The sequence below is a fragment of the Xyrauchen texanus genome, chromosome 5 (assembly GCF_025860055.1).
Source record: "Xyrauchen texanus isolate HMW12.3.18 chromosome 5, RBS_HiC_50CHRs, whole genome shotgun sequence".
NCBI classification, from domain to species: domain Eukaryota; kingdom Metazoa; phylum Chordata; class Actinopteri; order Cypriniformes; family Catostomidae; genus Xyrauchen; species Xyrauchen texanus.
In genome coordinates, this window is record NC_068280.1 from 41681943 (window position 1) to 41698514 (window position 16572).

Genomic DNA, 16572 nt, shown 5'->3' on the forward strand with positions numbered 1-16572 from the left:
TCCCCTGACGTAGGCACATAATTGAATCTGCTATTAGGCGGTCTTGTATTCTGTAATGATGCTGGCAATGATGATGTAGGAACCCAAGTGTTGTTTATTAAGAAAAGTGGAATCCAGAATCCAAAAACAAAACATGAACTAGACTCGATTTAACTTGACTATAAAACAAAACCTGAACATGAATATGGCCATGGCTAAACAAAATAACAACATTACATTCACATACATATACACATTAAATCCTAGACATAGGAAAATGGTAAACATGAAGGCTTAAATACATGATATGTGGGAACAATCTAGAACTGATAACAACCTAATGAAACAAGAAGCCAATGAAAACAAGACACATGAACATGGAGGGAAAACAGTACATCACATCACTAGGGAACAGGAACAAAACATGGCATGGAACAGGAACAAACACATTAAACATTACAATATGTTTATTAGACATTATTAGATATTACATTTAGAAGTCAAATTATTGTTAAGCCTATCACTGTCCTACAGTACACAGCAATCCACAGCCTGATCTCAATAAATGTATGTGATTTTAAAAGTATTCTGGAAGTTTCCAAAATCTAATGTACACTACGAGGTGCTGAAAGTCAGCTAAAGCCTACCTCCCTTACCCTAAACCCTAAACCTAACCTGAGGTGTCATACAAAAGCAAATATGAAATGAAACATGTAATTGCTGAAGCAACCACTTCATTTTGAAACACTTCTCTGCCTCTTTCGACTCATGTGTTGTATCACGTACCCTGCAGGACACTTACTACAACCCTTTGCCTCACATGACTGCAATTTTATCACGTCTGAATAAGCTTGTAAAATTAGTTTATTATGTAATGCAAATGTTAATATATATCACCTTGAAAGTAATGCACTGTAGTAAAAATTGTTATATGTCTTAAGATAGCACTGTGTAAAAAGTGTTAATGTTAAGTGATAAATATGTTGTTTTATGCATTATTTGGGTGAAAGTTTTTTGTTTAATTTATTTGTTGTTGTAGCACCTCTCATGTTCATTTAACCAGGAAACTGCTCGACCTCTGTAGTCGTGAGCACTGGCAGAGACTGGGGAATGACCTCTGTGGTCGTGAGCATGGGCCGTGACAGGGGAGTAGGAGCCCTTCTTCTTTTCTTCTGCTTCTGGACGGCAGTGTTAGGACAAGGGCACATGGTAAGGCGGGGCTGCTTGACAAGGCATAGCAGGCGTAGTGGCTTGGCTTGACATGGTAGGTGAGACAGCATAGTATGATGAGGCTAACATGGCTACATTGCATGACGTAGTTGATATGGCAACATGGCAAGGCAGAACCTCTTGTCTAGACATGTCAGGTGTGGTATCATGGAATGATGTGGCAGATGTGGCAACATGGCATGACATGGCAGGCATGGCAACATGGCACGATGTGGCAGATGTGGCAGTAGCACATGAGGAGGTAGGAATGGCAGGTGTGGCAACATGGCATGATGTGGCCACTGAGGCTTGCAAAGCTTGCTCTGGGACAGACGAGGCTTGCAATGCTGGCTCGTTGGCCACGGCAGGCGTGGGTGTGGGCGCTGGCCCGTGGAACGTCTCTGGCTTGGCGGCCATTACGGGGGAGTCTGGCTTGGTGGCCAAAGTAGTAGTGCATAGTTCCTAATTAGCCTCTCCTACAGTGAAAGATGAACCACACATCTGCAGGTCAAAGTTGATGTATTGAGCCAGTTTGGAAGGTACTCCGACCACCAGGCATCAAGGAGATCACAGGCTCATTCAAGCCTGCACGAAAAAAGTATTTGAGGGCATAACAAAGTGCTATTGCAATTTGAAAATAAATAAATAAATAAATAAATGTTCAAAACTTCTTAAACTACTTCAAAGAGTTCTCATCAAAAAATCCTCCATGTGCATCAATGACAGCTTTGCCGAACATTGCCGTTCTAGCTGTCAGTTTGTCCAGATACCTAGGTGACATTTCACCCCACGGCTCCTGTAGCACTTTTCGGGCACTTCTCACGCTCCTTAGTATAGCTGGCCCACAAAAGCTCAATGGGTTTTTTACTTTTGGAGACTTTGTAATCTTGGAAAATCTGAGCAGATTTTGAGTCATTATCAAGATCTCTTCTGAAATGCTAAAGGAGTTTCAATGGGGTGAAGATCCTTAACACTCTTTGCCTGTTATCTGTTGTCCAATATCTGTGTTTCTTTGCCCACCCTTGCCTTTTCTTTTAGTTTTTCTGTTTCAAAAGTGACTTTTTCTTTGCAATTCTTCCCATAAGGACTTCACCTTATGAGTCATGAAACTGGTGTTGAGTGGGTAGAATTCAATGAAGCTGTAAGCTGAGAACATGTGAGGCATCTATTTCTCAAACTAGAGACTCTGATGTACTTGTGCTCTTGTTTAGTTGTACATCTGGGCCTTCCACCTCTCTTTCTGTCCTTGTTAGAGCCAGTTGTCCTTTGCCTTTGAAGACAGTAGTGTACACCTTTGTATAAAGTTTTTTTGGCAATTTTAAACATTGTATAGACTTCATTCCTCAAAACAATGACTGAATTCTAAATTCAAAACATTTTGAGATGCTATTCTTCTCACCACAAATTGTTATCTGTGGTTATCTGAGTTACCGTAGACTTAGACTGTTCGAACCAATTTGGCCATTCTCTGTTGACCTCTCTCAGTAACAATGCATTTCATCTACAGAACTGCCGTTCACTGAAAGTGTTTTTGTTTTTGGCACCATTTGGGTAAATTCTAGAGATTTTTGTGCATGAAAATCCCAGGAGATCAACAATTACAGAAATACTTAAACCAGCCCATCTGGCACAGACAATCATGACATGATAATTTTTTTCCCCATTCTGATTGTTGATGAGAACATTAACTGAAGCTCCTGACCCATATCTGCAAGATTGTATGCACTACACTTCTTCCACACGATAGGCTGATTATATAATTGCATATATGATTGTTGGTACAAGACGGGCAGTATTTCTATAACTGCTGATCTCCTGATATTTTCACACACAACATTCTCTAGAATTTACTTCAAATGGTGAGTAAACTAAAAGCCAAAAACCAAAAACATCCTGTGAGTGCCCGTTCTGTAGACGGAAATGCCTTGTTGATGAGAGAGGTCAACAGAGAATGGCCAGCCTGGTTCAAACTGACAAAGTCAACAGTATCTCAGATAACCGCTCTGTACAATTGTGGTGAGAAGAATAGCATCTCAGAGTGCTATTCTGAGATGCAGGGTGTTTTGGTGGCACAAGGGGGACCTTTACAATATTAGGCAGGTGGTTTTAATGTTGTGGCTGATCTCTCTGTGTGTGAATATATATGTCAGATGGCCAGACATCAAATTCAGAACCACATTTGAAAGTATCCATTAAATGCCAAAAAATCTAATCAGACAAGTGTTTTTGCTGTTTAAGCTTAAGATGCGATCTGTGCCTGATGTCTGTGGAAAAATAATTTAAAAGTCATTTTTACTTGTTTCAGTCTGACAGCGCATCCAAGAGCAACTATCTCTCTGACTTGTCTCCACGTCAAAAATATTTACCCACTCACACAAATGGAGAGATGCTAGGGGTGATTCCTTTTTCCTCTCATTCATTATTTAGTCCAATTTGAATGTGAAATTGCTAAATTATTCACATTGCTACACGAACGCGGCCATCATGGGCAATCTGTGAACATTATTGCTTTTGATATACTGTCAAAACAAAAGACTTCCGCGCAGTATAAATAAGAATGCTGACGATAACACCATGGCTTGGAGCGCTTGTTGTTTTGTAGCTGTGAAGTGGGCCCGCATACAGGAGTGTCTCCCTTTGTCTCTTATGTACGTCTCTGAACATTCAGGGGGACCGAAGCAATGCTAATTTCATGCAAATTTTTGTAATATATGATAATAATCTGCATTAATGATGCAGGTTCATTAGGCGTGCTCTTCCTGCACTGCCCTACAGGAAGTCTACAAAAGTGTGGTTTCACCTCAAGCACATGGAGTTATTGTGTGGCTGAAATTTGTAATTTATTACCATTTGGACATGCTGTTGGAAATTTAATTGTGAAGGAAAATGAATGTATGCATGGAGAAATTTCCATCACTGTTTTTCAAGTTGCTGTTGATTTGCTTTCAGTCTTGCTTGAATAATGCATGTTTTTTCTATTAATTATTGTTCATTATATTACTGTTAGCATGCTGGTCTGGGGTTGCAATAATCATAAACTGCATAGGGTTCATTTCCAACCTAATTACAGCTTTTCTTGGTAAACTGCATAACCTCATTAGACAGTACACACTGTTTATGTTGATCTTAAAAGTCAGTTGTTTTTTTTTATTTTAGTTTTTTTGCCTGTTCTCGCTCTCTGATCGTTTTGTTTGTCTTAATTAGAGCTTTTGCAAAGAAACGCCTCTTACTAAGGTCATGGCATCTTGCAAACCCTGGTAATTTCAACATTATAGTTTAGGAAAAATGTCAACAATGAAGATACACACTACTTGACAAAAAGTATATGAACATCTACTCTAGTTTGGAATGCTTTACACTAGCTATTGAAACATTTATGTGGGGATTTGCTCCTCTTCAGACACAAGAGCATCAGTGAGGTAGGGCACTGATGTTGAGCGATGGGGCGTTCCAATTCATCCCAAAGGTGTTCAATGGGTTCAGGGGCCAGATTCATGGAAAATGTTTTTAAGAAAAATTAAGAATGTTCTTAGGATAAATTATAAGAAGTTTGTAAGAAAGTTCCTAAGTGAAATTCTTGAAAAATTCTTAAGAAGTTCTCAAATATTTTTTTAGGAACATCTAAGCTTTGACATTGATTGATCAGCCACTACACACAGGTTTGCCTTGTCACATACCAACAACAAATTCAGTAGGATACTTCAACACTGCTAAATTGTAACAATAAATTAACCTTATTTTTATTTTATTTTTATTAAGTAGCAACCACTTCACAATAATGTTTTTGAATGTAAAGTGGATGAGATGTGCTAGTTTAACGACATTAACCATCACAGGAGAATTTACTTGCTGCTAAAAATGTCATCACTTTTAATTTGAAATGGAGGAAAGGAACAGAAAAGAAACAAAAACTTAAGCAGACAAGAGTTTCTTGTTGAGGGAATTACTGCAAGGAAAAATTCTCATTGGGAAGCTTGATAATAATATCACGTTGTAAGTATGAGGTGGGTAAATGGGAAAAGGTGGCAGAGGCTGTCTCCGCTGTGCCCAACTCCGATATGGATGTGGATGGGGGTGAAAAAGAAAGTTTCAGCTTACTTATGTTATTATTATGTTTCTATTAACTCTAAAGATTGTGGAGAGAGAGTGCTATATGCAGCACATCCATTAGCATGATTGGTCAACACATTAAGAATCTTCAAAACAACATTTATGTTTGAATTTGGTGATAACATTTACATGGTTTGAAAGCTGAAAATGTAAATATAATTAAACATAATTATACATAAAAATAAAATTTCTGTGTAAACAGCCCACTGTGACGTCAGACTCAGAATGAAAAACACAGTGAATTAATGATACATCTTACCTTTTAGAATTTAAGACAACTGTGAGGTTATCCTAACTTTAAGATGTTATTTATGCCGATTTGTACGACTTTTTTAATTATTTAATTTTTTTTGAGAATTTGAATGCTTCTTAAGTTTTCTTTTAAGAACAATCTTAAGAAAAAAGATAAGAACTTTCTTAAGAAATTTATTTGGGAATCAAAATATTCTTAACTTTTCTCTTAAGTTACAAATTAAGAAGAAAATGGTAGTTAAGAAGATATTTTTTCTTAAGAACATTTCATGAATCCAGCCCCAGGTATAACTTTACAGCAATACATCAGTGCATATAAATCCATGTTATAAACCGTCTACAATGGACGCAAGGCTGTCGTGTCGTATCGCCATGCAGACACAACCATTGTAGACAGCGACGTTGATTCAATTTGTTTTTGTTACATCGTGCCATGCCGCTCACGTCTGATGTATACAGAACTTTATTTTGGTCTTGATAATGCAGCATGAGCATGCAGCCATATGCATTATAAAGCATGCGTGTGATGCGTTTTTCTTAAGGAAAACAGAGAACAAGCTCTGAACTAAATTAAGCCTAAATGTGCTTCTAAACACAGAGATAAGGTGCAACATTTTAAAACTTAACAACTTTTTATTGCTCAACTAATGATCTAAATTATTTTTTCAGTGTATATACTGTAAGCTACAGGGTGGTCGGAGTTGGGGTTGGCGTCTGAGTTGGGGGGGGTCTGTTGGATGTGCTCACCGGCAGTAGTGGAGCAGCTTCCAGACCTAGAGAGTTTTGTACACTCACCTAAAGGATTATTAGGAACACCTGTTCAATTTCTCATTAATGCAATTATCTAATCAACCAATCACATGGCAGTTGCTTCAATGCATTTAGGGGTGTGGTCCTGGTCAAGACAATCTCCTGAACTCCAAACTGAATGTCAGAATGGGAAAGAAAGGTGATTTAAGCAATTTTGAGAGTGGCATGGTTGTTGGTGCCAGAGGGGCCGGTCTGAGTATTTCACAATCTGCTCAGTTACTGGGATTTTCACGCACAACCATTTCTAGGGTTTACAAAGAATGGTGTGAAAAGGGAAAAACATCCAGTATGTGGCAGTCCTGTGGGCGAAAATGCCTTGTTGATGCTAGAGGTCAGAGGAGAATGGGCCGACTGATTCAAGCTGATAGAAGAGCAACTTTGCGTGAAATGACCACTCGTTACAACCGAGGTATGCAGCAAAGCATTTGTGAAGCCACAGCACGCACAATCTTGAGGCGGATGGGCTACAACAGCAGAAGACCCCACCGGGTACCACTCATCTCCACTACAAATAGGAAAAAGAGGCTACAATTAGCAAGCGTTCACCAAAATTGGACAGTTGAAGACTGGAAAAATGTTGCCTGGTCTGATGAGTCTCGATTTCTGTTGAGACATTCAGATGGTAGAGTCAGAATTTGGCGTAAACAGAATGAGAACATGGATCCATCATGCCTTGTTACCACTGTGCAGGCTGGTGGTGGTGGTGTAATGGTGTGGGGGATGTTTTCTTGGCACACTTTAGGCCTCTTAGTGCCAATTGGGCATCGTTTAAATGCCACGGCCTACCTGAGCATTGTTTCTGACCATGTCCATCCCTTTATGGCCACCATGTACCCATCCTCTGATGGCTACTTCCAGCAGGATAATGCACCATGTCACAAAGCTCGAATCATTTCAAATTGGTTTCTTGAACATGACAATGAGTTCACTGTACTAAAATGGCCCCCACAGTCACCAGATCTCAACCCAATAGAGCATCTTTGGGATGTGGTGGAACGGGAGCTTCGTGCCCTGGATGTGCATCCCACAAATCTCCATCAACTGCAAGATGCTATCCTATCAATATGGGCCAACATTTCTAAAGAATGCTTTCAGCACCTTGTTGAATCAATGCCACGTAGAATTAAGGCGAAAGGGGGTCAAACACAGTATTAGTATGGTGTTCCTAATAATCCTTTAGGTGAGTGTATATCAGCAATCCTTTTATTGACTGGCCTTTCATAAAACTGAGATGATATTATTATTATTATTATTATTATTATTATTATTATTATTATTATTATTATTATTTTACTACTACTACTGCTATTATTGTTATTATTATTATTACTAGTATTATACTACTACTACAAATGTTATTATCATTATAACTATGATTGTTCCATATGAATCCATCACTCAGCTAGTTTTAATCTGTATCTTTCTTTGTCTCTCTCTCCACAACATCACCAGAATAATGTAATTAATAATAATGATTAGTATTATATCACATTAAATTAACATATTCCTTAAACTTATCACAGTACCTGTGTACACTACTATATATGTACATCTATTTTATATATTTTTTTATATGTGTGTTTACACTAAACTACAGATAATCCCTTGGAATACACCCCCAGGGGTGACCGAGGGGGATGAGCACCCCACATGGACGGATTTTATGGCAAAGATTACGAGCAATGGATTATCAACGACGAGCGTGACCTGTTTATGCGGCCTGATCTGTAAGAACCTGAGAGGTCTGAGGATCCACCAGACCAAGATGGGCTGCACAAGGAGGAATCAAGTTGAGCAGCGCTCAGAGGCAGTGTGCACCACTGTCCCTGGTGAGACGGAGGAGGAGCAGGACCCGGAGCCACGCCACAGTGTGCAGAACCTCCAACCTTTGCATGCTTTACCTAGCAGACCATCGTATGGCATGCTGCACACAAGGGGACTGAGTGGCGCCAGTTTGACGAGGTTGTTGATGCTACCCTTGAAGCATCATCAATGGGGGAAGTTGATCAGCGACTCCAGTTGATGTGCACTTTGATCATCAGCATCGGTGCTGAAATATTTGGCATCAAACAACCAAAAGCCAGCAGCACAGCTAGGCCAAACAGGTGCAAGATTAAGATCACCCAGCTATCTCCCTCCGACACGTGTAGTGGCATAGGAAAAGAGGCTGGGAGAGGGATCGCAAGTGGACTGCCTTCATAGCAAATCCCTTTGGATTCACTAAACAGCTGCTTGGGCAGAAGCGGAGCGGAACCCTCACATGCCCAGAAGAGGAAATCAATCGAAACCTCAGCGACACCTACAGAGACAGTAGGAGAGAGCAAGACCCCCCCCCCCTTGGAAAGCTAATTACACCATCAGACCCATCCATCCAGTTTAACAACAAAGAGCCCTCCCTGGCAGAAGTCCAGGATATAGTCAGAGCAGTACGGACAAGTTCAGCTCCAGGGCCGAGTGAAGTGCCCTACAAAGTATACAAGCATTGCCTAAGACTCCTGCAGAGGCTATTGAGACTCATCAGTGTAGTGTGGCAGAGGGGGAAGCCAGCCAAGCAGTGGAGGCATGCAGAAGGTGTTTGGAGGAGAAGGCGAGTGACATCACACAGTTCCGAATCATCTCGCTGCTCAGTGTAAGGCAAAGTCTTTTTCAAGATCCTTGCAAATTGGTTTACTGATTACCTCCTGAGGAATTCCTATATAGACACCACAGTGCAGAAGGGAGGCGTTCCAGGCATGCCAGGCTGTATAGAGCATACAGGAGTGGTCACCCAGTTGATCCGTGAAGAAAAGGAAAACCAAGGCGACCTGTCAATCCTCTAGCTTGACCTTGCGAATGCTTATGTATCCATTCCGCATAAGCTGGTAATAAAAACCTTGCAGCTTACCATGTCCCAGAGAAGATCCAAGAACTCATTCGGGACTACTACGGCAGCTTCAGTTTGAGATTCACCTCTGGGACAATAACATTGGCATGGCATCGCCTAGAGAATGGCATCATTACTGGTTGCACCATATCAGTGTTGTTGTTCGCCCTGGCGATGAATATGCTCATCAAGTCAGCAGAAGTGGAATGCAGGGGCCTCTTGTCCAGATCTGGTATTCACCAACCTCTGATACGAGCTTTCATGGATGATCTTACGGTCACATCAACTTCAGTGACAGGATGCCGCTTGCACTTTCATGGGCTGGAGAGGCTCATCATGTGGGCAAGGATGGCCTTCAAGACCAAGGAGATAGTGGTCGATATGTATCACTTCCAGCTGGAGGGAGTCCTAGTCCCATCAGTGTCCGAGAAGCCCGTGAAGAGCCTGGGGAAGATCTTCGACAGAACCCTGAGACACACCAGCTCCCAGCAAGGCACAACATCACCTTCATCAGCGCAGGGGAGAAAACGCAGGTAGAGCGGAAGAGAACCCTGATAGACACTGCGGCGGTCCTGTCAACACAGAGGGAACTGAAATCATGGCTGTCAGCAGTGGACAAGTCAGGACTCCCAGATAAGCATGGATCTATCAACACAGAATCTGACCGCAGAGTTTCCTTTGCAGGCATCACAGTGAGAACTGGAAGGAAGTTGCGGGCTCAGGAGGCAATTGAGCAGGCAGAATCAAGGCTGAGACTTGGTGTCTTGGTAGGTTCTGTGGCAGTTGGACGAGCAGGGCTTCGTAGTCATACAAGACCCCACTACGACAAAGCGCAGGGGAGTGAAAGACGGCGGCTGGTCCAGGAGGAGATCCGTGCTGAGATAGAGGAGAAGTGCTGCAGTAGGACATTGGCCATGCTTAAGCAGAGAGCTTGGATCACCTGGGACCATGTATCTACCAGAAATATCACCTGGACAGAAATTTGGAAGTCAGAACCAGCGAGACTCAAATTTCTGATTCAGTCGGTATACGATGTCCTCCCAAGCCCATCCAATCTGCATACTTGGGTTCTTTTGGAAACACCAGCATGCCCACTGTGCCTGGCAAGAGGTTCTCTTGAGCACATCCTGATCTGCTGCCCGAAAGCCTTGGGAGAGGGGAGGTACACATGGCGCCATGACCAGGTGTTGAAGGCAGTAGTGGATACCATTTGCACAGGAATACGACAGAGCAAACAGCAACTCCCAGAAAGGCACAACATCACCTTCGTCAGTGCAGGGTGAGAAAACGCAGGCAGAGCGGAAGACCTCAACAGGGCTGCTAGACTCGGCTCGCGACTGGCAGCTGAAAGTGGACCTGGGGAGACAGCTGAAGTTCCCAGAATACATTGCGAAAACAAGACTCAGGCCAGATGTGGTCTTAACATCTGACACTACATCTTGCAAGTAGTGATCTTGGAACTTACAGTCCCCTGGGAAGACCGCATAGAGCAAGCCCATGAGTGGAAGAGGGCCAAATACCTTGAGCTGCTAGTGGCCTGTAGATGGAATGGATGGAAGGCCCCCTATGAGCCTATCGAGGTGGGCTGCAGGCGATTTCGAGGGCAGTCTCTGCACCAGGCACTCAGAGAGTCCTTGGCATCAGAGAGTTGCAAGAAAGGAAAGCCACCAGGAACATCATTGAAGCTGTGGAAAAAGCTTCAAGGTGGTTGTGGATCAAGAGGGGGAATCCATGGTGTAGCGTGCCGCTACACAAGCTGGGGACTGATCATCCCAGGTTGGGTCACCCAGGTGAGGGTATATGATGATTAGACCCGACAACCCAGCCGCATCATCTACATACATTAATTTATGTTTTGTTCAATAATAAAAAAAACATGGGAGGGTGAATCAATTATAGAATAATTTTCATTTTTTAAACTATCACTGTAACAATTGGTATACAGGATGACATAGACATATAATTAATGCATGCAAGATGTTAAAATGAATAATAAGATCTGTGTAATTAATACAGTTATTATATTAATCAAGACATAGTGTTCATGTCTGTATTCCACAAGTCAGCAGTTTTATTCTCTCCTCCCCCTCTGCCCCTGTTCACACACACACACACACACACACACACACACACACACACACACACACACACACACACACACACACACACACCCTCTCTGCCTCTCCATTTGCTTGTGGATAGCAAGGGCTACTTGTAGAGTGTTTGAAATTGCAGTCTTTTGCAAACTGTTTAAATGTCTCTGAAACAAACTGGGGTCCATTTTCCGGAAAAAAAAAAACTCCTAATTTTTAGATAAGAGCAGCTGAAAATGAGGAGGTCATTTCAGAAAATGGACCCCAGTTTGTTTCAGAAACATGAACTTTACTAAACTTGACTTGACTATGAAACAAACCATAAACATGACCTGACTATAGAACCAACATTACACCTACAATACTCGACAAAGGACAATGATTTTCAGATGTGCTATCTATATGAATCTGGAAAAATAGTCTACATTCATTTCCTCAGACGTATGAAGTTCTGAAGTCACGTGCTATCTGGACAAGTCTCTTTTCTTAGTTTTATTGGCCAGATGTGAGCTTCACTAGATTTCTTGGTGCTTTAGTCAAGCAGAATCTTTTAACTTATTACGTTGAGGAATTCCAGGACTAAAAGGTTGGGTTTTCTTAGATCCAAGTCATATAGCTGCAATTCTTCTGCATCTTATATCCTACATTGATGTAGTATTATACATGCAGAACAATGATTTTAATCTAGGATTTACCCTTTTAATCCTGGATTTAGTCGGCATTATAAAGTAACGGACCAAGCCTCAACTTCCTACTGAAGGCCTGTCTTTGGACAATAAAATGGTCAAGACACTCTAAACAACCTAATTTAAAGCAAAAGGGTCATGGTCAGAAAGGCCCCTCTGCACGATCTCCTGAACTTCCACACAGAGTTAAAGCAGACTTTTCCTTGAAAGGTTTCCAAAAGACCATCAGATTTGCACAACTCAAAGACATTTCATCTTAATCCAGGAATATTTTACACAAAGTCACAGTACTTTACCGATTTAGTCTTCTAAAATGTACAGAATGCATTTAACTCCATGATTTATACAAGACCTTGTCTTTCTAATTTTCTTTGAACTGTGGTAACTTGTATAACTGACAAATTAATGATTATAGCCTGATGTACCTCTTTAAAATGTGTGTAATGTTTTATTCATGCAGTATAACCAAGGAATTAACCAGTATGATTTGTCACCAGGGATTTTCATGTTTTGTTAACTACACGTATAATATCCATGAAAAATATGTCATGTTTAGTATGTAAGCGTTCGCTGGAGTATGCAGAGAAAGCGGATGACAATGAATATCATGTCTCTTGTACCATTCTCAAGATATAAAAGTCACTTATGATTGGCGCAGGACACCTTTGGGGATGCGGCCAATTTCAGTTCAAATATTTCCAAACAGGAAGAACACGCTCTCTTCACTCTTCTCTCTTCCTCTCTTCTCTTCCTGAGAATAATATCACTCCAATAAGTCAATTAATCATAATTCACTTATTAAAGCTGATTCCTTACAGTTGAAATTGTGAGTTGATACAACAAAACGTGTATTACAATTTTAATGGTGGAGAATCTATTAAGACAAATAATCAAGTTATTTGTAATTTGTCTAATTCATAATGGTTGTCAAACACGAATAATTCCATTATACATTTCATTAACTAAAAAAATGTACAATAAGGACAGTTTAATTTAGTATATAGATCACATATTTTGAGACTCTAAATTCCCTTCTAAATTTAGCATACCAAATATCCTTACATATAATGCTGTGAGAATGAGGGCAATTTAACGGTTCCCTCCTAAATGTTGCATACCAAATATCTTACAATGGCAGTTTTCAACCATCTGGTGAATGTTTGCTGATATGCCTGGCCACCACACTAAGTGCTGAGCTCTTGCACAACACTTTGTTATTCTTTGGTGGACGTCATGTACGTTCCCCAGTATCTCTTTCTGTAATGCCACTGGAATTACTATTCTATTTCCTTAAAACAGTCCAGCCAGAGAGACATTGCTCCTTCACATTTTTACAGATTGCACATCTGCTTAAGCCTTTTTTATCTGCTCCTAACAGCTGTCTTTACTGGGAGTGAAGATACAACAGCATCTACAAAGTCATGTACATCTTTTTCCAACTGCAGGTCTGCTTGTGAAGGATTCCCACTGAGTAGAGCACGTGAAAGTGTGTCTGCTGTGATTACATTTTTACCTGGGACATGATGGATATCATTGCTGAATCTCAACAGGTGAAGGTGGAATCTGAGGACTCTGTGTGGTAGCTCATCCAGTCCTCTCCATCCCAGCAGCAGTATGAGTGGTTTGGGGTCAGTGAGTATGGTGAAGAGAAAACCTTGTAGATATGAGACCAGTCTTTCACATGCCCAAGTCACAGCCATTACCTCTTTATCAATTTGCGCATAGCACTTCTCTGTATCTGTCAGGCTCCTGGAAATATATGTGACAGGGTTGTGTCAAGACAGCACCTACCCCATAGGAAGACATGTCTGTCTCAACTTTTGTTTCTCTTTCTGGGGAGTACAACCCAGAGTTGTACTGCCCAGAACTGTGTTTAGGTGAACACAGTTCATCTTTCAGCCTGTGAAATTGATCTATGTGCTTCATCCCAACACCTTTAATTTCTGTCTGAGCAGCTCTTTCATTGGCATGGTGAATGAGGCAAGTTGTGGGATAAATTTGGCTAGATAGTTGGCCATCCCATTTCCCTATGCACATCTGCTACACACCTTGGTTCTAGCATGTGCAGTATAGCACTGACCTTGTTTGGGTCTGCCTCAAGACCTTTGGCTGTGATTTTGTGGCCAAAAAAAAAGCATTTTTCTCTTGGCGAACTCATATCATTTCATTTAGTGTGAGACCCACAGACTTAATCTTTGTCAAGACCCTGTGCAGACGCTGGTCATGTTCGGCTTTGTCCCACGCAAAGACAAGGACATCATCAGCATGGCAAATCACTCTGCTGTAGCCCTCCAATAGCTGTGACATTTGTCTTTGGAAGTGTTCAGGTGCTGAAAATATTCCAAATGGGAGACCATGGAAGACATCTCTCCCAAATGGAGAGATGAATGTGGTGAGAATTCTTGACTCATGGGTAAGGTGGATCTGCCAGAAGCCCTAATGTGCATCTAGCTTTGTAAATAGCTTTGTAAAGCTTTGCAATTAAATCAGTGTCTTGTTGTTACAGACTCGATACAATATACAAGATTTAGGGCCTCTATTGCTGGTAACACCAGAAGTGGTTTTGTGAGCCTAATTACAACATACACATCTTGAGTGCAGCTGTGTCCTTTTGCACTCAACATGCACTGAAAACCTTTACATGGTTGCGCCCTGGCCCATACTGTACTTTTAGCGCTGTCCTTAGGTCACGAAATTTTGGGGAATTTAACATTTTCTCTGGATCAGCTGTCACGGCTGCACCAGTGTTCAGTTTGAAGTTGACAGCAGCCCCGTTCACTGCAACAGTCTCTGTCCATTCTGGACAGTATCTGAGGACACTTCCCTAAGAAAAGTATAGTCCTCTTCTCAGCATATTGATTGTCCATTTGCGAGAAAAAAATCTATTTTAACTGTTCGGCATGCTGCTGCAAAGATCCCTTTTTTCTGCATTTACGGCACTCATATACTACACCATATACTACTGGACAATCTTTCCAGTCATTTTTCCCTGCTCCTGCTCCCCATCTGTCACAGTCTTTTTGGGTTGGATTTTGTTTTCTTTTTCCCTCATAATTTTTTTGCTTGTTTTTTCTCTGGTGTTGGAATATTTTTTTGATCATCATTTTACCTCTGATTGCATCTATACAGCCAGGAGTCCCTGCCGATTCTGCCCCATGTAACACTGCTTGTTGCTTCTTAACTGTCTCATTTTGGCACACATTCTGTATTGCTTATGTCAACTCAGGAGCTAGTTGAAGACGTGAAGACAAGCCAGCTTGTTTACAGCTGTTATAAAAGTCTCTGTGTTTTTTCCATCTTCCTGGCATCGACAATTAAACTGAGCTCGTTCAAATATGATGTCATGTTTGCCCACACAATGTTGTTGAAATGTGTCTACAACGTTGTCATATTTCTTCCTGTCCGACTCACCCAGCAGTAGAAGTGCAAGGATGTTATCTGCCTCATCTCCCATAGCATAGAGTAAGGAGTTGACTTGGTATCCCTCAGGTTTTTCACTCAGACCAGATACCAGACGAAAATGTTCAAGCTGTCTGATCCACCTTGGAAAATCTGCTGAGTTGGAGAATTCGAACGGCTCCGGGTGTGATATCTACACTGCTGCAACAGACATTGTAGCCTGCAATCTGTACTGCTCTCTCACAATCCTTTCAGTTTTCAAACTCCAGTTTTTGGGCTTCTAGCCAGTCTAACCTCACTTTGTTTTCCCTAACTATACCTGCAAACGTAGTCTGATTCGACATAATATACGGGTCCACTTCTGATACCAGGTATAATTAATATAGTTATTATATTAATTAAGAAACAGGGCTCACATCTGTTTTCCACAAGTCGGGGGTTTATTCTCATCTCCCCCTGTTCTCACACACACACACACACACACACACACACACACAAACACACACACACAGACACACATCTGATGCATTATGGGTGTTGTAGTACTTATCGGTACAATATCTTTTTATTGTAACTAGTTACTCACTACTTGAGTAATATTTTCATTTGATACTTTCTTACTCTTACTCAAGTAATTATTATAAGTAGTACTTTTACATGAGTAATTCATTTTTAAAAGATTTAGTATTTTTATTTAAGTACAGTTTTTGGCTAATCTACCCACCTCTGGAGGGCTATCCACAAACTGTTTTGCTGTGTAGTTTATCAGAAACACCAAAACCAACTCTCTCTACTTAAAATTACCTATGTTTACTTGTGATGTAGTTTGGCCATTGCTCTTTGAAATATTGCATGCATTGTAGCTCAGTTGTAGCTCTTAATGTATATGAACAGGAGGACAAATAGTTTAACAAGATTTAATTATTTCCTTCTCGTCATGACCCTTTGGCATTTGCTGTAAATGTTTGTGGATGTTAAATTTGTCCTTTATAGGGTACATATGAATTCTTTATAACCTCATAAAGAAAGCTTGTTTGTGTTTGTACCTTGATCTCTCTAACCTTCTGGTCATAGGTTACCGTAGTATATGTACTCTACTCTCCTACAAAGCTCAAGAGTACTACAGAATGATCTTGATGTGTGCAAATGTAATACTACCAGCCATCGGAGA

General features: G+C 41.0%; 1 pseudogene; it reads left to right on the forward strand.

Moving 5' to 3' along the window:
- The first annotated feature begins 1339 nt into the window (after positions 1-1339).
- LOC127643552 (uncharacterized) lies at positions 1340-11034 on the forward strand (annotated as a pseudogene).
- The last annotated feature ends 5538 nt before the right edge of the window (positions 11035-16572 follow it).